At 39.6% G+C, this 24,717-nt stretch overlaps 1 pseudogene; it reads right to left on the bottom strand.

Moving 5' to 3' along the window:
- Nucleotides 1-17,667: 17,667 nt before the first annotated feature.
- On the bottom strand, nt 17,668-19,515 carry LOC138434299 (rho GDP-dissociation inhibitor 1 pseudogene; annotated as a pseudogene).
- Nucleotides 19,516-24,717: the final 5,202 nt, after the last annotated feature.

Raw genomic sequence — 24,717 nt, 5'->3', positions numbered from 1 at the left:
ACATGCTCCCAATACAAGGTAGAAAGTCTGTAAGCCTATATTTGTAACACATAGTAAAGAATAATATCAGATATATGTTAAACTATTATAAATCAGTTTGGAAAATGTGTTGAAAATTCTCTCAATAGTAAGGAAAAAGTAGGATCATTTCCATTCTCTGTTTCTTGAACTATCCTGACATTCCCATGGACATGTGAGAGAGTGTTGGGGTTAGAGCATCTTATATTAGACTCAAGTGGGCATGGGAGCTTAGCATCTTTACATATTTTCCCCACTACAAAGAAATAATGAAGTCCTTCAAATTTAATGCCATATTCTTATGATTCTTTTCCCTATTTCTCTGTGTTGAGACACCCTTAAAAGCTCTATTTGCTACGAACTCAAACCCACGTCTACCACAAACATGAGAGAATATATTTGTGTGGAAATGCTGAACTACCTCACTGTCAGGGTTTTACTCTTCTGGGTCATTGTGACCCTGCCTTTTATAGTACAAGAGCTGGAGAGCCAGTCAGCAATTAGAAACTGACATCAACATCTATTGCTGATCAAGCAGAGGTAGAATGCAACTGCATTACGGAAGCTGCATAAATCTCCCGTTAGTCAACTTGTGCTTGCCCACAGAAGTCTGAGGAGGTTGATATGTGCTCTCTGGTTTTTTGACCCAGCACAATAGATATGATTTTTCTGTAGGAGCTTCTTTACAGAGTACGTTCAGCATGAGAAATCTAGACAAAAAATTAATTTTGAAACATCTCAAAATCCTGAGGGCAGCCTGTTATAACTATTAGTATTAATATTTGGCCATGGCCGGATTTATTATCTACCCTAGATCATAATAATGGCATGTATGTTCTTTAATAGAAATTGAATATTATAATTCAATACTATATCAAAAACAACAAAAGAAAACATTACCAAATGCTTCTGCCACATCTCTCTCAGGGATATTTTCCACGCAGATGGGTTTATGTATCAGGACGTGTAGTGGGTGAAAACGGAAACAGGAGAACTGGTTAATAAGTTGTTTCGTCTCTATAATGCTAAGTATCTCACCAGCTTACTTCACCAAACTTGCTGAGTCTTTCCTTACCAGAGAGATTAAACTGTCTGCTCATCTGCTTGTGATTAGTGTCTTAAAGACACCGACAGCTTACTTCTCCACTAGAGTGAGCTGGCATTAGCCTGCTCAAACAAACAAATCCAACCATCTAGAAAATGTCTCCAGCCAACACTTTGAAGCTCCTTGTTTTGACTTCCATAAGTGTTTAAGTGAATGCAAAGAATTTAATTGGCTAAAATAGTCATGCTAATTTTGTTCTTCTCCAAAGACAATTCACAGCAGGGGAAAAGACCTCTGCTTAATGCTGTACAATTATTTTCTTTCTTTTTTTAAAAAACTTATTCAACAAATATGTGTAACACTTAATAACAGCCTACTATACTTATGCTGCTGCTGCTGCTGCTAAGTTGCTTCAGTCGTGTCCGACTCTGTGCGACCCCATAGATGGCAGCCCACCAGGCTCCCCCATTCCTGGGATTCTCCAGGCAAGAACACTGGAGTGGGTTGCCATTTCCTTCTCCAATGCATGAAAGTGAAAAGTGAAAGTGAAGTCACTGAGTCGTGTCCAGCTCTCAGCGACCACATGGACTACAGCCTACCAGGCTCCTCCGTCCATGGGATTTTCCAGGCAAGAGTACTGGAGCGGGGTGCCATTGCCTTTTTGCACTATATTTATGAGGATTTTACATTTAATTTTTTTAGTAACCAGTCTTAGTTAGTTTGTGCTGTTATAATAATAATATACCCTGGGTAGCTTAAATTCCTCATAGTTCTGGGGGCCAGGAGTCCAAGGCAAGGGTGTCAGCATGATCAGGTTTTGGTAACAATCTTCTTCCTGGTTTCCTAAAGAAACCCAACATAATACACCAAAAAGAAATATACAGATAAATGTAACATTGGTCTGTCTATGGATTTCACACTTGAGTGAAAGATTTGAGTGATAGGTTGTGATGATCAAGAAGAATAGTGTTAAAGTTTCTAAACGGGAAGCAGAACACATGAAAACAACTTAAAATGACTCCAACGACTTGGAGCTAAACCTGTCTTATTAGGAAAATAAATATTTCTTTCAAATTAAAAAAATTTGAAGCCAACTGTATATGAAGAGAGATTCTTGATCAAGTGGAGAACTGTGATTGTGAGAGAATATAAACTGTATTACAACTTGGAACAGGAGATGCGGTTCACAGAGTAACTTAGAAAAATGCTCCTCCCTAAAGCTGTAGGAGGCAGTAAAAAATCTACAGAGTCCAGGCCATACTGGTTGAATCACAATCTGAAAATAGAGTGTGACCAAGCTCTGAGAATGGAAAAGAAAGGTTAAAGCTGAGAAAATGCTATAAAAGACGAATTGGTAAAATCTGATGATTTGAATGTGGGACATACAGGATTAGGGATCAAAAAAAATATTTAGTTTATGGGCCCGAAGAATGCAGAGTTCGGTTTGAACTCCCCCAAAATTCAGCTGGATTTTGAAAGTCTTCCAGTTTCCTGGAAGAACTATAATTGATATTTTGGAATGAATGGAATGGCTTGCATGTACTTGAGGCAAACCATAGTCTATTTTGCAATAATAAGTAGACTGTCAGATTTATTATTGTATATAAGTGAAAATATATTATAGGAATAAATGTTTAGGCTTTCTGCTCTTTTTATGATGGCATTTCAAGTTCTAGACCACAGTCAGCAAATATTACTTTTATATTTTCCAGCCCGGTAACTAGTGCCCCTTTGTATAATTTTATTACAACTGCTTTTTTAGGTTTGGCTGGTGCAAGTCTGCACTGCTAGATTAATTTGAGGATTTATTAGGTTTGATTTCAAAAAAGGAAGCATAAAAAGATATACAGTCAAAAATTAATGGGGACAATTATCAATAAATGTATGTGTGATTGCATGCTCAGTCATGTCTGACTCTTTGTGACCCCATGGACTGTGGCCTGCCAGGTTCCTCTGTCCATGGAATTTTCCAGACAAAAATACTGGAGTGGGTTTCCATTTCCTTCTCCAGAGGATCTTCCCAACCCAGGGATGGAACCTGCGTCTCATACATTGGCAAGCAGATTCTTTACCACTAGTGCCACCTGGGAAACCATTAATAAATGCTTAGCCCTAAACTATGGAGGGATTCATCAATTAAAATTAAATGTAAGTATACTTTTTACAAGTTATGATGTGAGGAATATACTAAGGAAGAGATATATGTAGGATTTCTTCTAGAAGTTTATTCAAAAGGGTATTATGGTAATACAGAATATACTTATTTGTGTAGCTTTCTGGTAATTCTAGAATGTGCTGGGAACTGACAGTATTAAAAAACCCTCTACTCTGGATTTTTAATATTAATAGAAGTAGTGAGCTGGTAGATACCCCTTGGCAATAATATTTGAATTATTAGATAGCAGATCTAATTGACACTGGGATTGTCAATTCTCATGTCTTCTGTGGCATTTTCTGGGATTCAAGACAACTATCTCCAGTGGGTTTCTTCTTGTAAAAAAATGTTTTTTTTTTTTCCTAATAATACAGATTTAGCTTCAAGCTGCCTTCTCAATCCAGACAGCATCAAACAGCACTGATTTAAGAGCATACTCCAGACCCAAACTGCCTGTACAGTATTTTCATCATAGCCTACTCTTTGATGTATTAACTTGTATCAGTTACTCATAATCCTATTATGCTTCAATTTTCTTAGTTGTATATTAGACAGAATTGTAGTAACTACCTCACAGGGTTTTTAGAAAATAAATTAATATCTTAATCTTGGCCTTGTAGCATGTGGAGCATGAGGGAAGGTTTAAGAGGCTATCCTTTTCTGTGGTTCCAGCCTAGGGTGATAACAGTGAGAGAAAAAGGCAACAGTTGTTGACAAATAGGTAAAATAATGCTATATCATGTTTACCGATCTGGGTTCTACATCACAGCAAGCAACATGGAAATAAAGCAGGTCTCTTGAGAGGCATGTTTATTGGGAATTACCTGGAAGAGTTATAATAAGGAACAGCCACAGGAAAGAGAAAGAAGGGAGAAATTTTATTCATGAATCCTCATTTGCAATCCCATCAAAGTTTATCAGTGCGGAGCTGGTTCTCATGCAAAGCAAAACATCCAGTCCTTGGTGTTTTCTCAAGGAATCCTGCAGCAAGGTTCATCTGAGTCTGACAGTGGAGGAGAGCTAGCACAAGGAAGATGTGATGAGAGGGAGGCCATCAGAGAAATCTGAGATGTCCAGGGTGTCTGACACAATGAATCAGTATTTGTGAAGCACTTAGAAGAGTACCCAAGGACGGTAAATATGTGTTAACTATTACTACTCTGAGACCAGCTACAGAGAATGTAAAGTAAGAATGAGGCTTGTAAATAAAGGGCTGTGCTTGATAGTGGTTTTAATGAGATTTTCATTGTCCCAAGATTGTCTCTGATGCCTTTTATTTGGCTGCTCTAGGTCTTCGTTGCTACACAGGCTCTTCTCTAGTTGCAGTGCATGGTCTTCAGTACTTGCAGCGGGCGGGCTCAGTAGCTGTGGTTCCCCAGCTCTAAGGCACGGGCTCAATAGTTGTGGCTCACAGGCTCAGCTGCTCCACAGCATGTGGGATACTCCAGGATCAGGGATCAAACGTGTGTCTCCTGCATTGGAAGGCGGATTCTTTACCACTGAGCCACCAGGGAAGTGCTGTCTCTGGTGTCTTGGGTTAAACTGAGACATAATTAAAACTCCCTTTAAAGATTTAAAATCCAGAGGGAGCTAGAAATGGTCAATGCTTTCAACTTTCCACACACACACACACACACACACACACACACACACACCCCACCCCTCCCCCCACCCCCCACCCCCTCCCCACAACCAAGACATACATAGCAATTTCAGACCAGGCTCAGCTTTAATTTGGGTGATGGTCAACATACTCAGGGATGCTGACCACAGAGGGGAAGACACTTGCTCCTCCATGGTTTTGCAGTAGATGCTAGAAAAATAAATAGGAATCAGTATTTGGCTTTCTCTCTGGAAGTCTCTGTTTAGTACTATATCTTTGACTCCAGGGCTTCCCTGGGGGCTCAGACAGTAAAGAATCTGCCTTCAATGTAGAAGACCTGGCTTTAATCCCTGAGTCAGGAAGATCCTCTGGAGAAGGGAGTGGCGACCCATTCTAGTATTTTTGCTTGGAGAATTCCATGGACAGAGGAGCCTGGTGGGCTACAGTCCATGGGGTCCCAAAGAGTTGGATATGACTGAGTGACTTTCACTTCCATGTCACTTTGACTTCAAAGCTAATGAGTCTGGAGGAGGAATTCTCTAAACAAAACTGGAGTCATGGAATGTGTCATGAAGGACAAACAGCTACAACTTTGGGGAGCAAAGCTTAGAAGGTTTCTAGCAAATGTGGTTCTGCCCAGAATCCCTCAGATGGACCAGACCAGTGCCCCAGTGTGAGGATTATCTGGTGAAAGCTATGGCGTGCTTCAAGAAAAAAGTAAATAAAAGCACAAATATTAAAGCATAAAAATTATCTACGTCCACCCAATGGCACCTCTTATTTATTTTATCCCCATCCTCATTCAAGTTGTCAAAGGTTTTACCAAACTATTGCAGTATAATGTTTTCAAACTTTGTGTGTTAGTGACATTCTGTAAACATGCAATGTAATTTCAGACTTCCTGTATAAATCTGAGTCATCTAGATGCTGACATAACAAAATTTCTTCTCTGGAATTTTAGCTGCTTTTCAAAAAAAAAGTTTAACAAAGAATACTGTTATGTTTCATTCTAATTAATATCACTAAAATGGAAAGAAACTAAGTGTATCAGGCTTGACTGTTTGCATGTTAAGTGGGATTCCCTCTTTAAAGATATTTTTGCATCGTCAAGGGATTAAACTGGCAGTTCTCGGCTGTTCTCATGCAGACCACAGAATTTGCCCCTCCTTCTTGGTGTCTGATGGAGATTTATGCCAGATGCTTAGAATAAAGGGCAGGATTTCAAAATCTTACAGTCAGCATTAGGGGGAGAGTGGATTGCAGGAGAAAAAAATTAGATTGTTTCAGTATTCTGAAATACTTGAAAGCTTGGGAATGTGTGGCGTTAGCATATACATTATCTAACACACAAGACCATCAAATAAAAATTCAGAAAACTTATTTGGTCAGAGTGGGTTTTCTCCTCATCACATTGTTTCCTTGACTTCAGGAAAATGTGGATGGATTTTGAGGCGTTTGCCACAAAAACTCCAAATTTTCTTTTATGTGTGCTTCACTGAAATAAACATAGATGAGATTACCAAGAAATGATCACTACTCAAAGTTTAGGATCTATGTACTCCGAATGTATAATTCCTATTTTTTTAACACATGGATAATGTAAAGGAAAATTGCTGTGATGATTTTTTCTTTACGTTATGTCTTTCAAGATCTAAATATTACTACACATAAGATTTGTGTGTAGACATTTTACTGTATCATATCTATGACTTAGTTATTCATACCCAGGTTAATGAAAATAAATTTGACCCTAAAAGATCTCATGATATTTTTACTTTATTCATACTCTTTGGAAAGTAATTGACCTCCAATTAAAAAATAAATAAATAAAATGTAAAAAAAAATGACATAAAGTATAAAACCGTTGAGTGAAAATTAGGAAAGTTGTAGTGAATCCATCCATTTCCATAATGTAGGAATCTTTTATTCTTTAAATCAAATGTATGTGCTTTTGACTGAATTTCTTAGCTCTTGTCTCTGATTTATCATAATAAATTAATAATAAATAATTAACATAATTGAAAAAAATTATTATGCTGACAAATAAATAAATAAAGGGCAGAAATGGTAACACAAAATTTTTTTTACCCAGTCTACATCTATTTTTGCTAAACTTTTAAAACTTTTTATCTACACTATCAGACCCTAGGGCTGAGGGGTAAACACACTGATTTTTAAATCATGAAGTCTTATTCTTGAAATAATTACACCTGAGATTAGATTCCAGGAATAAGGGTTTGGCATGCAGGACTATTTGAACCAGCCATTTGATTCTGTCAATTATTTAAAATTTTACATGGTTCTCTGTTTCTCTGTTAAAGAATATATTTCTTCAAATATCACTTTATCCATTCTATTAATGTTGTAAACAATATATGGTAGATGAACTTCATCACAGTAAAAGTTTAAATATATATATATATGTGTATATATATACATATATATATATATGCCTGCCTGAGTGCTCAGTTGCTCAGGTATGTCCAACTCTTTGCCACCCATGGACTGTAGCCCACCAGGCTCCTCTGTCCGTGGGATTTCCCAGGCAAGAATACTGGAGTGGGTTGCCATTTCCTAGGGCAGCAGAGGATGAGATGGTTAGATAGCATGACTGACCCAATGGACATGAATCTGAGCAAACTCTGGGAGTTAGTGAAGGACAAGGGAGCCTGGTGTGTTGCAGTCCATGGAGCAGCAGAGTCAGACAGGATTAAGTGACTGAACAACAGTGACAACTCAAGGGCATCTTTCGGACAAGGGATCAAGCAGATGTGTCAGTTGAGTCTCCTGCATTGGCAAGCAGATTCTTTACCACTGCACCACCTTGGGAAGCCCACACACACACACACACACACACACACACACACATGTCCAAACAACAAATTTTGCAGAAATTCATTATTAAATTTTCAGAGAATGTTGGTAATATTTACACTGCTAGAGCTGTAAGTTGCTAATTATATGAAAGGAGAGAGTTGTAGGAATGCAACTTTTAGAGTGAATTTCTTCAAATATATATAGTCACACTCACTCCTGATTTAAGGTGAAAAAATGGCTGCAAATGTTTTTTATAAATGTCACCATTGAAATATACTAGCATGATTAGCTCATGTCACTCCTCCATTGTTTCTTTAACAGTCCTGTTTTGTTTCTGGCTTTGTTTTTTATCTTCACAGAAAAATAAAACAGATGATTTTAAAATTTCCTGTTAGAAAATAATCCTAACGCAAGTGTGATTTCTGCATGCAGGGCATTGAATTTAGCTTTTTAGACCATCTTTCACTGAAATCAATCTATTTACTTGTGTGTGTATGTGTGTGTACACACAAACAATATTTTCCTATTTGAAAATAGGAATAAGAATTCCTATTTGAAAACAAACTGCAGTGGAGATTAAGTTTTTAACTAAAGATCTTAGGTTCTCCTCCTTCTGCACACATAGGAAGCTGGCCCCCTTAAATTAAGCATGACTACGTGAATTGCTTCAGCCTTTGCAATATGAGCAGAAACATTTCAGAGCTGGGGTGCAGCTTACCTTGTCTGTTTTCCACACTGTGCAAGCTGGGTCTCTGAATGAAAATGATATGGAAAGAGTCCTTTCACAGTTTGTGACAAACATTTGATACTAAGCACACCCCACTTTGGGACCTAACCTGAGCCATGACAGGCTCAACAGGCCACACTAGGCCTAAGCCTCAGGTTCTTGTAAGCATGAGTCATAATTCTAGAAAGCCCCACCCTAGGAGAGTTTCCGCTGGCGCCAAACCGGATTAAAACCTGAGTCATGATTCCGGGGAACCACACCCTGGGAAAGTCCCCAATGGCGCCAGACCTGAGCCAATCCGGATAGGGATGCGGGATTTGGAAATCGTGTGCACGTATGGCTCAGCCAATCATTACCCGCCAGCTGTACTAAGAACCGCCTGTATAAAAGCAGCTGTGAGTCAGAGCTCAGGGCTCTTTTGTCAAGACTCCACTGTGCTGGATAAGACTTGAGCCCTAGCTCGAGCTAGCAATAAACCCCTTTATGCTTTTGCATTGCTGTGGACGTCTTATTCTCTCAGTTTTGGGGACTCGGACTTCGGGCATAACACCGACAAATAAAATAATTAACTTTTCTTGTTCAATCCACTAAGATTTGTAACCATATCAGTTACCATATCAGTAACCATATTTGTTGCCATATCAGTAACCATATTGTTACCAATATCAGGTTTTCCTGATTCTCTCTCTGTTTATCTCTTCCTCATTTCTTCCTTCTCAAATACTCATAGAATATAAAGCATTATAGTCAAACTTCTTTTCTAAATTAATAGTGTAACATGGAACAAAAAGACAATGGTTAATTGAAATCCAGTTAGACAACAGAGGATTTTTTTTCTGTATATACTTATCTCATTCAAAAAAATGCAAATACTTACCCTTGTAATTCCATCCTCTGTCCAACACAATCAGTACTTCATAAGTACCCACTTCCTAATGTTTTTCACCTGATATATTTACATAGCTGTTGTTCAGTCATGTCCGATTCTTTTGCCACCCCATGGACTGTAGGCTGCAGATTCCTCTGTCCATGGGATTTCCAGGCAAGAATACTGAAATGGGCTGCCATTCCTTCTCCAGGGGATCTTCCCAACCCAGGGATCAAACCCTTATCTCCTGCACTGGTAGGTGGATTCTTTACCACTGAGCCACCAGGGAATGCATTTAAATAGATACTTAGGGTAAAAAGCAGCCAAGAAGAGGCACAGAGAGAGTAACAGAGAAAACTTGCTATAGAAAAGGACTGTGAAAATGACTTTAAATGGAGTGTAGTCTGTAGTCAAGGATATGGTTTTCCCAGTGGTCATGCATGTTTGTGAGAGCTGGAACTGTGGCACAGGAGAAGACTCTTGAAAGTCCCTTGGACAGCAGGGCGATCAAATCAGTCAATCTTAAGGGAGATCAACCCTGAATAGTCACTGCAAGGAGTGATGCTGAAGCTGAAGCTCTGGTATTTGGGTCATCTGATGAGACATCAGACTCAGAAAATTCCCTGGTGCTTGGAAAGATCAAGGGCAGAAGGAGTAGAGGGCATCACCAATGTAGTTAACATGAACTTGGACAAACTCTAGCAGATGATGAGGGACAAGGAGGTTTGGTGTGCCACAGTCCAAGGGGTCGCAGACAGATGGACATGACTGGGTGACTGAACAACAACAGCAACAATCCATAAAAATACTGAATCTAGAAAAATACTGTTGCATAACTGAAGCAAATATAATATGGTAAACCAGCCATACTTCAATGAAAAAGAAAAGAAATATGGGATAGTTATAGAAATAGTTCAAATGCTTATTGTCTTGATTCAATAATTTAAGAACTGAAATTCATAGAAGTTAGGAATATACAGGACACCTTAGATGATAGCCTTAAGGGCAGCTGCTACTGACATCCTTTGGTAAGAAAATTGGTTTGACTCACACACACACACACACAAAAGCCTAAATACTGTAAAATATCAAATAGTATTAGTATTGTTAGTCTGATGTCAGTTTTGTTACTAAATAATAAGATGAATCAATGAATAATTTCGAATTTGTCATCTGTCAAAATCCATGATCCAGTCTATATTTTCAGATTGGAGTTTCTAGATTTGCATTTCATGAGTATAATTATCTCAGGCCACACCTAAAATCATTTGAATCAGAATCCCTCAGAGGTAGTGAGACTACTTTTGGGTAGGGTGCTTTTCGAATTGGTATCCCAGGTACTGAAAACATATTTTGATATGGCTCCCATTATAGCATTAGAAATGAGTGGATTGGTGGCAAACATGGACTTCAAATGCAAACATATTTCAAGGATTATATTATATCTTAATCCTTCTTTTAAGAGCTGCTTTGGTAGTTGTTATTTTTAACTGCAGCTGGCTCTAGAAACACCTAGGTGCCCCAAATGAACTTAAGGGTCAAGATGGATGATACAATGCAAAGGGGTCAATGGATTTTACTAGATGAACATCTTTGTTAAGTCATATAATGGTAACTGAAAAGAGCTTTAGAATGGATGAGAAAATACTGTTTTAGTTTTTTTGAGGAGAGATCTTCTCTCCACATTATCCCTACTCTTGTCATACATTTTTCTTGTTTGTTTATTTGTCTTCATTTCTAAACACACCAACTGACATAAGCAATTTTAATTACTTGGTTCTGAAAAATGTCTTCTGAAGAGAACTTTGTATTATCTTTTGTGTTGCAGCAAATTGCAGTTATTTAGGAACAGCTGCTGCCTGCTTCAAGCGTGCTGAGTGTCAAGGTATTCTACCCATTTCGATCTTAAGGTCACGAACTATAGGTCATTGAGTTCCTGCCATCAGGGATTCACTTGTTTTTCTTTTTTCAGTTCACATTTTATTTTTGCTCCTTCTCTATTTTCCACCTTGATAGAGTGGAGATACCTTGTAGTTCCAATTTCCATTGGTGAAAGAGAGCCTTCATCTTGATTGCAATATTTAACTTTTAGTTGCAGGATTCCCTCCCCTCATTTTATTTATTTCCAGAGTTTATTTCCATGGAATTATTACCCTCATAGGTAAAATTTGTTTTTATGTGTGTGTGCATTTAAGCATATTTGACACTTAATTTTTATAGGGTATCTTATGTATCTTCACTTTAATTAAACTTGGATGATATGAAGGCTGAAGAATTGATTGTACCTTGAGAGTCCCTTGGACTGCAAGGAGATCCAACCAGTCCATTCTGAAGGAGATCAGCCCTGGGATTTCTTTGGAGGGAATGGTGCTGAAGCTGAAACTCCAGTACTTTGGCCACATCATGCGAAGAGTTGACTCATTGGAAAAGACTCTGATGCTGGGAGGGATTGGGGGCAGGAGGAGAAGGGGACGACCGAGGATGAGATGGCTGGATGGCATCATTGACTCAATGGACGTGAGTCTGAGTGAACTCTGGGAGTTGATGATGGACAGGGAGGCCTGGCGTGCTGCAATTCATGGGGTCGCAAAGAGTCGGACATGACTGAGCAACTGAACTGGAACTGGAAGGGGGATTTAATTTCTAAAAGCATGTGTAACATTTAAATATAGTTTATTAACTTATTTTAAACATAAAAGCATAAAATTATTAGGAAATTGCTTATTGGTTCCCCAGAAGACAGACTCAGAGTGGGTGTGGAGTGTGCAGGCTGTTTATGATGGAGCGACCCCAAATCAACACCTGTGGAAAGAAGGGGCTATAAGCAGAAATGGTAGAGGAGGAAGCCAAGCCGCAGGGCAGACCCACCATATCTACACCAGTGGAGAAAGGGAGTGTCTTTCTCAGGATTGGGCTGATGAGAAAACTGAGCTGCAGTTCCGACTTAACACATTTCAGCTGACCTTTCAGGTTAGTTTGAACCTTGAAGGCCTGTCAGAACTGCCCTGAGCACGGTCAGGATGGCCAGAGCTTTATTCTCCTACATCCCCAGTCGGAGCGTCCTGTGGAACACTCATGAGCAGGAACGTGACCTTAGGGGAAGATGACCTTGGGCAGCAGGACTGTGCATCTGAGGTGGTCCCTGAAGAGTGTTGTGAAGACTATCTGTTGACATAGCTCCAGTGGCCAGGGTATAAAGCCCTACATTGAAGGACTATCTGGATGCTACATCACTAGGTAAGTTTGTGCATGTTTCATATACTATGAGTACACAAATATATGTTTATTTTTGTTGAGTAGATGTGAATAAGAGTGTCCTAGTGCCATTAAGAAGGTTTCCCAAACTTATCTAAAATGTGATTATTCCCTTAATATCCTCTTAATATTACCTCTTTAATTTTCTAAATCAGTAGGTTACTCAGTTTGCTATTTTGTCTTTCTGTACAGTTTCAAGTGTACCAACCATCATTTATGAAATGGAAAATATCAGAATGAAAAAAAAAAGCCTTTAGAAAAATATTTTAAGTGAGAAAAGGAAATTAAACCCCAAGCAGAGTTATGTACAAATAACTTCACTGAACATGTATACGGTTGCATTAAAGATGGCTTTCTCTAATGGCTAGCCCCCACAAGGGGTTTTCCTTGTGGCTCAGCTAGCAAAGAATCTGCCTGCAATGTGAGAGACTTGGGTTCTACCCCTGGGTTTGGAAGATCCTGTGGAGAAGGGAAAGGCTACCCATTCTAGTATTCTGGCCTGGAGAATTCCATGGACTGTATAGTCCATGGGGTTGCAAAGAGTCGGACACGACTGAGCAACTTTCACTTAGCATCACTTAATGGCTAGCAGTCACTGACTATTAAAAAGAAACAAATGTATATTAAAAACTGAGAAAATAATACAAATTCTGATCCAATGGCAAATATATTTGCTATGGCTACATATCTAATAATTTTGGGGGGGAAATGTAAAAGAATATGAGATGAAAAGAATCTAAAATTGAATTTTGTGCTTGTACAAACATTGGCTCCTAAAGAATATTTAGAAGAAATAGGTTATACAGAAGAGTCAAGTAATGGTAGGTGGAAAGAGGAACAGAACAGCAAGATGTGTTTTAAAATGTTTCCATCTGATTCATCCTGCTCCAACTCTAAGCTCTGTGGGGCTTCTTCTCCCTCTAGGGGAGAGGAAGGGTCAACAGAACTAATAGCCTAGAGAAAGGTACTGGAAAAGAAAGGGGAAAAAAGTAGATAAGGGAATAAGAGTATAGAAAAAAACCAGAAATATGAAAAGAGACAAGAAAAAGAGAATCACTCATTAACAAAATTTTCAAAATTGGAAAAGAGAATGAGCATGTAGCTTTTCAACACCTTCAAGGCAAGCCTATGCTGTGCTCAGTTGAGTTTGACTCTTTGTTACCCTGTGGACTGTAGCCCACCAGTCTCCTCTGTTCAAAGGATTTTCCAGGCAAGAATATCGGAGTGCCTGAATATTGCCATGCCATCCTCCAGGGGGTCTTCCTGACCCAGGGATTGAACCTGCGTCTCCTGAACTGGTGGGCAGACTGTTTACTACTAAGCCACCAAGGCAACCCTAAGCAGGTGCAAACCCTTCCACCAAAGAGCAGTTTGGCAAATCTCTCCCAACTCCTTTATTTGTCCTATGTGTTATTTTTATGGATAGCTTTGCCATTGGGGAAAAAGTAAAATATCAAAGGGTAGGGAGTGGTTAAAAAACTGTCAAAACAGGTGTCACTGGGTCTTTTAAAAAATATTTCTGTCTACTTATTTGGCTGCACTGTGTCTCAATTGCAGTTTTCAGGACCTTTTTGTTTGTGGAATCTTTTTGGTTGTGACCTGCAAACTTAGTTGTGGAATGTGGGATCTAGTTCCCAAGACAAGCTTTGAACCCATGTCCCCTGCATTGGGAGCACAGAGTCAGCCAGTGGACCAGCAGGGAAGGCCCTAGATCTTAATATTGTTTTTCTGATTTTTGAGCAAAACAAATATCTCTGCCTCTAATTTTATCTCAGAAATAAACTACAGGTGCAATAGTGAAAATGTCTATAGCATGAAAGCTGTCAAATAATAGCTCACTGTTAACTGTAAGCCTAAGTAAAAAAGAATCTGAGAAACTCATATGTCATGCTTAACATCTTCCTTAAAAACAGGTAAGTTGTGCAGTTGCTGGAGATGTTATTTGGGAGGGGGTCCAGCTTCTTGACTTAACCATGCATGAATCATGATCCAGATATTTAACTTAATTACTTAACCCTCAGTTTCCTCATCTTTTTAATAAGAATAGCAAACTTCATTCATACAGTGGTTTTCAGATTAAATCAGATAATGCTTTTAATGGATTTAGCATAATGCCTGACACATGATACTTTATCAAACCACTTTATCAGTTAAAACTAGTACGTTAGATATTTTAAAATAGATTTAAAAATCAAGCATGAAGCATTTGAGGTGCTGATGAATTCTAGCTACTGTCAATATCATTTATTCATTCTTAGTACTGATTAGTAAAATGCTCCCCTCAAGATATAAGCCAAGGTATAGTTATGCTAAGAATTCTGATGGTATTTTAAATATCTGACATTTGGAAATACTGTTTGTAAAAATAGATTTTGCTACTTCACAAAAAAAAAAAAAAAGAGAGAGAGAGAGAGAGAAAAGCTATGGATAATTATATCCTAGTGATTCTGGCTTTGTAAGGGAAGGCCCTCTGGAAAAATATGTAGAAAGCTCCATGTAGTGTCCATTGTAAATTTTAGTTAAGTGACAGTGCAGATGTTCTCAGACAGTAAGGAATCTGCCCCTAATGCTGGAGCCCTGGGTTTGACCGATGAGTTGGAAAGATCCCCTGGAGAAAGTCATGGTAACCCACTCCAGTATTCTTGCCTGGAGAATCCAATGGACTGGGGAGCCTGGCAGGCTTCAGCCCATAGGGTTGCAAAGATTTGGACACAACTGAAGCGACTTAGCACCCAGGCACGCACCTAAACTGAGAGGCCAGATATAGTAAAAAAAAAAAAAAAAAAAAATCCCTGGAATATGACTCATTGAATTTTTAAAATAAATTTATAGTTCATGTTTCTATGTAAAACATTGTAACAGGAGAATGTAAGAATTTCAGATTTCTTTATCATGGTAAAAACCACTTACTTGAATTGTCATGATTTAAGGTAACACTTATTAAGCTAAATATGTGTAAGTACATCTTCTCTTTTACGCATTTTCAAGGTCAACTTTTTAAAGAACTCTTAATCTTCGCCAATTTAACTTTAAAAGGGAAATGCATACATCTATTAAAATTCTGCACTTCCCAAACTGTTAATCCACCGATATCCATTACATGGATTAAAAGTTATGAAAACTAAATGAAATAGTTGTGATAATAACATTAAATTCTGTTTCTTTTTTCTTTTTTTCCTTCTTTCCCCCTAGCAGGGGATAGTGTGTAATCACAAAGTAAGGCCTAGAAACCATTCATAGTGACTCCCAATATTAGGGTGGACATCATTCTCAAGAGCTGATATAAACCAGACTGAACAGGAAGTATTCAACTAGAACTGACAGCCTTGAAAAAAGAAAAATGGAATGCCTATAATGCCATAGTGCTACTTGGTAGAGTCCAACCTTAAAACATGACTTGTTTGGCAGATGCCTGTTCAGTAGGTGTTTCCTTATATTGCCTTTTGTGAGCTTATTATGCGCATGCAGTTTCTATTGAATGAAAAGAAAAAAGACTCCAGTTACTGCTTATAAAAAAATAAAGCCAGCATTCGTCCATCCACTAGGTTCTTATGTTCAGCCAGGAAAAAAATAAATAAATAAAAACAACACAGCACTTCAGTGAAGGTAAGATAAATAAATACAAATATATATACATATATGTATTTTTGGTAGATGAGAGCTAATTACATATATGTAACGCTTTAATAAATTTCTGAAAATACTTGACAACGAAAAATTTTCTTTGGGAAAGCCCACTGACCCCAGATAAATTTTAATGCTAATATGATTAAAAACGGAAGGAGGAATAGGAGGAAACTGAAAACTTTTTTCATCCACGTTATAGAGCTGCTATTTTACTACTTGGAGAATGTGATATGAAAATTCGACCCTGGAGGGTGTCCTTGCATTTTCATTGCTTCTCTTTCAGAGAAAAAAACTAAAAGCATCCAGTGTTACTGGAGAAAAAATTAGAAAATAGTTCACCAACAAGAATCTCGAGTTTAGGAATATTGTGACCTTATGGAGGGAGGGGTGTTGAGGGTATGGAGAGTGATTACTCTTTTCATCTGGGCTCTGAGTTCAGGTGATGCACACAACTGAAAATATAAGCTTTCAGGGCATGTATTACTCTAAATGCATATTACATCTTGTTGCCAGACCAGATGTGTTTAAAAAAAAACAACAAAACCACCTCCTTTCTATAGCCATTGAAACAAAGTTTACTCTTCTAACCAGTTTGTATTTTATTTTGCATTGCCACACATCTGCTTATTTAAGAAACAGCATCCCTTTGGTAGTAATGGTTTAGCACGAGTAGGTATTACAGCTTGATGTGTGTGTTCTAATTCTCAGTGTTCTTTGATTCCAGGTCTTATAGAGCGGTTAAGGCAACTGTAATGGCATTTTTTTGGAAATATATTGTAAAATAATAAAAGGTGACCTAATTAAAATTGAAAAAAAAATAAATTGTGTTTCTTTATGAAATCACACCTTTTCTCTTTTGTTTAATTAAATCTTTACTATCACTTCCTGATATTTCCATCCTGAAATGCCTTATACATTTCAGATGCCATTGTGAGCACTAAGAGGTATTAAATAACAAAATAAATTAAAAAGTATGATACCTCTTTTCAAGGAACTTACAGTCCTACATATGTATGAACTTATTTTGACATTAGGGGCCTATTTTATTGTATTTTAAAGTACACAGAACGTAAAATTTGGTATTTTAACCATTTTTAAATATTTGCTTCTGTGGCATTAATTATACTCATACTGTTGTGAGACACCCACCATTAACCATCTCCAGAAAATTTTCACCTTTTCAAACTCAAATGTAATATCCCTTAAACACTAATTCATCATTGTCCCCTCCCCTCACACGGGCAACCACAATTCCACTTGCTGTGTCTGTGAATTTGACTACTCTTGGAATATCCTTTTGTGACTGGCTTGTTTCATAGCATAATATCTATGTTACAATCTCTGTCAAAATCTCCTTCTGTTTTAAGACTAGATAACAATAATATTACATTGCACACATGATATTAGGTGACTTTTACACTATGTTAATTGCCAGTGATTTTCTTTTAAAGAATTATATTTTAAGATGTTTGCTATAAGCCTTTTGTTTTAGAATAGTTTTAGATTTACAAAAATTTTTAGAGAGTATGGAGAGTTTCTATATGCCTCATAATTTTTCTTTTTTTTTTTTTCCTTAGGGGGAAGTTTATTTCCCGGTCAGAAAAGGAGAAGCAGGGACAGGCTCCTGTGCATTCTAGGCCCGGGCCTGACCGGGGAGGGTGGGGTCGGGTGGGGTGGGGGCAGAGGGGACGGCTCCAGCGGTGCAAGCTTGGTCCCACGGTTGTCCTGGCTGGGTCCAGGGAGGGCCTGCTGGGGATGGTGGCACCGAGCCAGGGGGCAGAGGGGCAGGCCAGCGGGCCCAGAGGACGGCACATATGGAGGCAATAAATACTGACGGGCCAGGCACACAACTCCAGGCCGGCAGGCCAAGAGGGACAAGTAAGGCTCGGCCACTGGCTTTGTCTGCCGAGGGCTCTCTCTTGGGGCCGTGGGCTCTAGGCACTGCCCACTGGGACAAAGAAGGCAGAGGCGTGAAGACACCGAGCCTCCCAGGTGGGACTGGAGGCCGCTTTTGAGTTTTGGCAATTTGGCTTTTCCCAAGCCCCTGGAGCTGTCCCCGCGGGCCTGGACAGGCCAGGGCAGACTAGGGACCAGCACATCCCAGAAGCCTTCCCGGGCCACGGGGATCACAGACGGGGTAGGGATTGAGGGGGAGACACCACATGCTCATGCAGACACAGGGTTAGAGGTTAGTGACACCCCCACAGCACACGTTCCACATGTTAAGGCATCATGGTTAGACCGTTACTGACAGTGATGGATGTACTGACCCGGGAGAAGTGAAAGCTTGAGGACAACCGGCCCCACGAGGCCCCACGCGGTACACCCCACCCCTACCAGGAAGGGGGCGACAGGAGTCCAGGTAACATAACAGAGAAGGCCCAGGGGACCTGAGCACCCTGAGCCCCACTGCGATGCCTGACTCCTATGCCAAGGACTCAGGTCGGGTCAGGACAGTGGGGGAATCTTGAGGGATACAGAAGGGGAGGTCGAGGCCTCCCTCCCCACAGCACAGGCGGAAGCAGCAACACTAGACCACCGAGGAGGCTGGGGCCAGCGGGCTGGAAGGGCGGAGGAGGGACAGGCCAGCCAGGAGGCAGCCCAGGGGCAGTGGCGGCAGCGTGGGCGGGCCCTGTCAGCACTTTGGTCTGGGGTCGGGGGGATGGGGTGGTGGGGTGGGGCGCGTCCGTCCTTCCGTCCGCCCGCCCTGCCCGCCTCCCGGCTCAGTCCTTCCACTCCTTCTTGATGGTGAGGTTCCATTCCCAGGACAGGTGGTCAGTCCTGTCGTCGTCTGTGAAGCGGGACTTGATGTTGTAGCTGCCTCGAGCCAGCATGCCCTTGGGCGCCTCCTCCATGGGCGTCAGGAACTCATACTCCTCCGCCCGGGGCCCATAGCTCCCCTGTAGTCAGTCTTGTCAATCTTCACGCCTTTCCTCTACGTGTGCTGGATGTACTTCATGCCGGACACAATCTCTCGGTTCACCCGGAAGGAGATTTTTATCCGCTATTCCACACCCTCCTTCAGCACAAAAGACTGCTTCTTGAAGCTCTCCAGATCACCTGTCAGGTCCAGCTCCAGGGGGCCCGGGGCAGTGCTACACACCAGGGTCAGTCGGGTCACCACAACACTGGGGACATTGGGGTCGGCAGACACAGCCACGCGGCCCAGGAGGGCCTCCTTGTATTTGCACAGACTCTCGTCGTCCTTGTCCAGCTCCTGGATCTCCTGGATGCTCTTCTGGGCCGGGGGCTTATAGTTGACCGAGTGCTCGTCCTCCTCGTTCCCTGCCGCAATCTGTGCCAACTGCTCGGCTGTGGGCTCCTGCTCAGCCATACTCACCTCTAGCTGGATGTGAGACACCGGAGGATCGTCCGCGCCGCTCTCGCCCTCCCTCCCGCACAGAATCATAATTTTTCCTATTGTTAAACAGTCCTGTTCAAATTCTCCAGGCCAGAATACTGGAGTGGGTAGCCTTTCCTTTCTCCAGGGGGTCTTCCCAACCCAGGGATCAAACCTAGGTCTTCCCCATTGCAGGTGAATTCTTTACCAGCTGAGCCACAAGGGAAGTCCGAGCCTATCCATTTTCTATCAGATCTTCCCAAAACAAGAATTGAACTGGACTCTCCTGCATTGCAGGCAGATTCTTGACCAACTGAGCTATCAGGGAAGCCCTCCTATTGCTAACACCTAATATTAATTAGTATGGTTTGTTTGTTACAACCAATGAACTGACATTAATATATTATTTTTGTCTAAGGTCTATATTTAGATTCTCTTTATTCAGTTCAGTTGTTCAGTCATATCTAGTTCTTTGCAACCCCATGGACTCCAGGATGTCTGGCTACTCTGTTTATCACCAATTCCCAGAGCCTACTCAAACTCATGTCCATTGAGTTGGTGAGGCCATTCAACCATCTTGTCCTCTGTCATCCCCTTCTCCTCCTTCCTTCAGTCTTGCCCAGCATCAGGGTCTTTTTCAATGAGTCAGTTCTTTGCATCAGGTGGCCAAAGTATTGGAGTTTCAACTTCAGCATCAGTCCTTCCAATGAATATTCAGGACTGATTTCCTTTAGTATGGACTTGATGGATCTTCTTGCAGTCCAAGGGACTCTCAAGAGTCTTCTCCAACACCACAGTTCAAAAGCATCAATTCTTCGGCACTCAGCTTTCTTTATAGTCCAACTCTAATGTCCATACATGACTATTGGAAAAACCATAGCCTTGACTAGATGGACCTTTGTTGGCAAAGTAATGTCTCTGCTTTTTAATATGCTATTTAGTTTGGTCAAAGCTTTTCTTCCAAGGAGCAAGCATCTTTTAATTTCATGGCTGCAGTCACCATCTGCAGTGATTTTTGGAGCCCCCCCAAAATAAAGTCTCTCATTGTTTCTACGAGATTCTCTTAGTGTTTACTTTAAATTTTCTTATTCTGTTCAGGATGCTATCTAGGATATCACATTACCTTTAGTTGTGTTCCCATAGGCTCTTCTAGATTGTAACTTCTTCTCAGACTTTTCTTATTTTTTTTTAAGATTTGGCAGTTTTTAGGAGTTCCGGTATTTTGGATCCATCTTATGCTTCACTCATGATTAGACTGATGATATGGATTTTAGGAGAAAAAAAGCACACAAGTGCTATTTTCATCACATAATATCAAGGGTATACACTATCAGCAAATATTATCATTAATGTTAATTCTAATCACCTGCTGGAAGGAGGGGGTTGCATTTCTTCCACTGTAAAGCCACTTTCCCTCTCCTTTCATACTGTTGTCTTTGAAAGTAAGTCTTTATGCAGTACGAACATTTAGCAGGTAGAGAGTGATGCTCCCCTCCTTACAGGAGAAATATCAATACCACTTAACTTGGAATTCTTCTATATAAGAGATTTATCTATTCTTCCACTTCTATAGATTTTTGCCTTCATTTTTTATATCAGTTTGGATGAAGTCATTTGTAGGAAAGGAAACAACATTGTTTAGTGTTTGCTGTGCCACAGGATCTGTGTTAAGTGTGAAAGTGAAAGTGTTAGTTGGTCAGTTGTGTTTGACACTTTCCAGTCCCATGGACTTCATGTAGTACCCATTAATTCTTTGTGTAATCCTAGCCATAAACAATTTGGGATAGATATATGTTTTCACACTGTTGATCAATAAATCAAATCTCAGCCTTAGTAACTTCAGTTCTATAAGAAATGTACATCTACCTATTTTGCTCATGTAACTGAGATTTGAAGTTACTCTGTGACTCCAAGAAATGGATTAGATTTTGAAATTAACTATTTTGTTTTCAGTAACTCCTTTGATAAGAGCTTTAGATATGAGCTTTGTGTAAGTAGCTTTGCTAATCTGTACAACTAATAAGTGTCTGTTCCATGGTAAGTGTGTAGGTCTATCAAATCCCAACCACTGCCTTTTATAGTTTCTGCCTTTTAGCTCTCTGTGCTGTATAGATCTATATCATTTAAACACTGAATTTATGAAGGAGAGGTTAAAACTGTAGGCTTTGGTTCCTTGGTTAGCTGAAAGCCTTGGGGAAATTGCGTATCTATTCAAAACTTCTGATTTAGTATATATAAATTGCAGAGAGAGAGCAGTGATGGTGATAGTCATAGGTACTACAAGGATTAAATACAGTGATTGATGACTAATTAGAGCTCTTTTGCATTGTGTCTGGTACAGAGTAGGTACTCACTTTGAGTTAGATGTCATTATCAATACTGTTCTTGTGTTTTTGTTCCATACTTCAGTATGTGAGATAGTCTTATATTTTAGGTTGGGTTTCCTGGAGGACAAGTTGGAGATAGTTCCATCTGCAAATGATTAAGGCTTGAGGTAGGCAAGGCAGGAAACAGAAGGTGAGCCAAGGTATGATCAGGTGAAGTCAAGTCTCAGCCTAGTCTGATGCCACAGCAGCGGTTTCTCCTGGTTATAGAGCTCGCCTTTTGTGTTCTCTATCAGCCAGTCATTGGCTATGGGCTGTAAAGGAGGGGAATGGTACTGGTGTCAAATTTTAGGCACAATCAGGAAGTTCATGGACCATCCTCAGAAAGAAGGTTTCCCAAGTGCAGGGTATCCTCAGCTAAGGAGTGCAGAACCAGTAAGAAGCACTGGAGGAGATCAGGCAGGGCACAAAAAGGGCCCACGGTTTTCCTCCCCAACTACACAGGAAACTTCCTTAGACAAGACTTTTAGTAGAATTACAGATACTTCTCAGACTCTGCAGATTTAGAGCAGTGAATTTGCAGATGGAAAAACTGGGCATTACATGCCTGGTTTGGAAGCTTTTAGCAAAATAACCTGGTTTGTTGTGGATTGTATTTTTCACAATTGTTTAGTTCGCATTGGCTGTGCTAGAGATGGCTTAGGTCTCTTCCTGGAAACTAAAATATTTATCAAGAGCTATTCATAGAAACCTCCTGTGGATAGAACTAGTACTTCCAATAAAATATCACTAAGGTTATATTGCTGTGGTTCTCTAGCTCATGGTGCATTAATCCTCACCCCCTCCTTTGTTTAGTACCTCTCCTTTGGCCCCACCCCCAGATACTCTGATTCATTTGGTATGGGGTGAGGCCTCGGTTTTAATTTGCTTTCAATGCTTCCCAGCCAAGATTGAGAATAACCAGATTGTAGTAAAAATTAGCCAGTTGGAAAGTTTTAAATTGTCTAACTGCTTCAAAATGCAAGCAAAGAGATCTGCCTCATCTTGAAATTATTGTGTTTAAAAATACCAAAAGGGTATATAATGACATTTTAAATGACAATGTTGAGAAAAATATAGATTTCAGAGTGCAACAAAGTGTTCATTCAAGATGATCCTGAAAATGCAGAAATTCTATCACCTTTCCTATGCCCTTCAAAACAGGAGTCCTTGGTCTAAAAGAATATTAAACCATTTTAAGTGAACATTAACTTACACATGCAAATAATGTAGATATTAGACCAGGTATACACACAAGCACAACCAAAGTAAAATTTTAGTATATATTCAAAAATTAAGCACTCATAACTGGATGCAAATGCCCAACAGAAACTCAGGTTGGTATAATATAACTGATATAGTTAAACTAGCTCTAACATAATTCTAGTCAGATTGAAAGGCAGTAAAATGCATGTCACAATATTTTCCTTTCTCTGAAATTAGCATTAAGAGTTTCAATAGTATATTTAAAATGAAAGCAAGTGAAAGAGTTTTAATTATTTTATTAACTATTAAAAAATGACAATGTTTTAGTTTCTAAATAACCATAATTTTCCTCCCAAGTATTCATCTGTCAACATTTCTTAAGCCATTTCTGTACTTATAAGCAATACAATTTATAGAATTATCAAATAGAGATAAAAATATGTGTTACTTATCCTATTATTATTATTAAACATTGAGCTCTAGTTCTTTTTCAGCAAAGAGGAGCATTGGTGACTGACAGTGCTAGAGAAGAAAAGAATGTTTAACTATAGAACTTTTCCTTCAGAGGAATTTATTGCCCTCAATTAAAAATATTCTACTCAGGTTTTCACTGTAATACTATGAAGATTACCTTTAGAAAACCCCAGTTTTATTTTTCTTGGCCACAAAAAGTTAAAAAGTAAACGACTACCGTTAGGTTTCTGCTGGCGTTGTTAAGTTTGCCAGATAAATGTCTCAATTGAATACTGAAACTGTGATTTATTGGGTTTGAAATAGGAGGCATATCTTTTATGTAGGAATTTTAAGTATCTTATTAAGCAATGGTAAAGTTGATTCAGTATTTAATCAAAACAAACCACAAAACAAGTATGTGCAGTACTTAGTCCTCTCTCAGGAATCACCAGCTACTGGAGATGGAGGAAGAAAATATTCTTACATTCTCAAACTTTTATTTCACTTTCTAGCAGTGTTTCATTGGAGAAGGAAATGGCAACCCACTCCAGTGTTCTTGCCAGGAGAATCCCAGGGACGGGGGAGCATGGTGGGCTGCCGTCTACGGGGTCATACAGAGTCAGACACGACTGAAGTGACTTAGCAGCAGTAGCAGCAGCAGTGTTTCAAAAACTACTGTCTCTCCAGATTTACACATCTAGCAAACATTTGAATGCAGGTAAATATATATGTGTCTGACTCTTGTGACCCCATGGACTGTAGCCTGCCAGGTTCCTCTGTCCATGGGATTTTCCAAGCAAGAATACTGGAGTGGGTTACCATTTCCTTCTCCAGGGGATCTTCCTGACCCAGGGATCAAACACAGGACTCCTGCAATGCAGGCAGATTCTTTACCAACTGAGCTACCAGGGGCTTCCCAAATATATGTGTTTACAAGAGCATCTTCTAGTGCACAGGACCTTTATCATAAAATATCAGACAAACTCACCTATTATTGTCCTCAGTAAAATGAAGAGAGTGAACCTGAATTATTTTGAAAAAATGCCGAGATGCATGTAGCATATGTTAACTCAGTTTTCATTCATGTTTGAGAATACACTTTTCAAATCTTATAAAAGGGCAAATGTTGCTATGCTTCTGCAAAAATGCCTCATATATATTTTAGATGTTTGGAAAATATCACTTCTTTTTCTTTTTTTTTTAAAATAAAATTTAGTCTGTGAAAAATATACATTTTACT

The sequence above is a fragment of the Ovis canadensis genome, chromosome 1 (genome assembly GCF_042477335.2).
Source record: "Ovis canadensis isolate MfBH-ARS-UI-01 breed Bighorn chromosome 1, ARS-UI_OviCan_v2, whole genome shotgun sequence".
NCBI lineage: Eukaryota > Metazoa > Chordata > Mammalia > Artiodactyla > Bovidae > Ovis > Ovis canadensis.
This window is presented reverse-complemented; position numbering and strand designations above follow the sequence as displayed.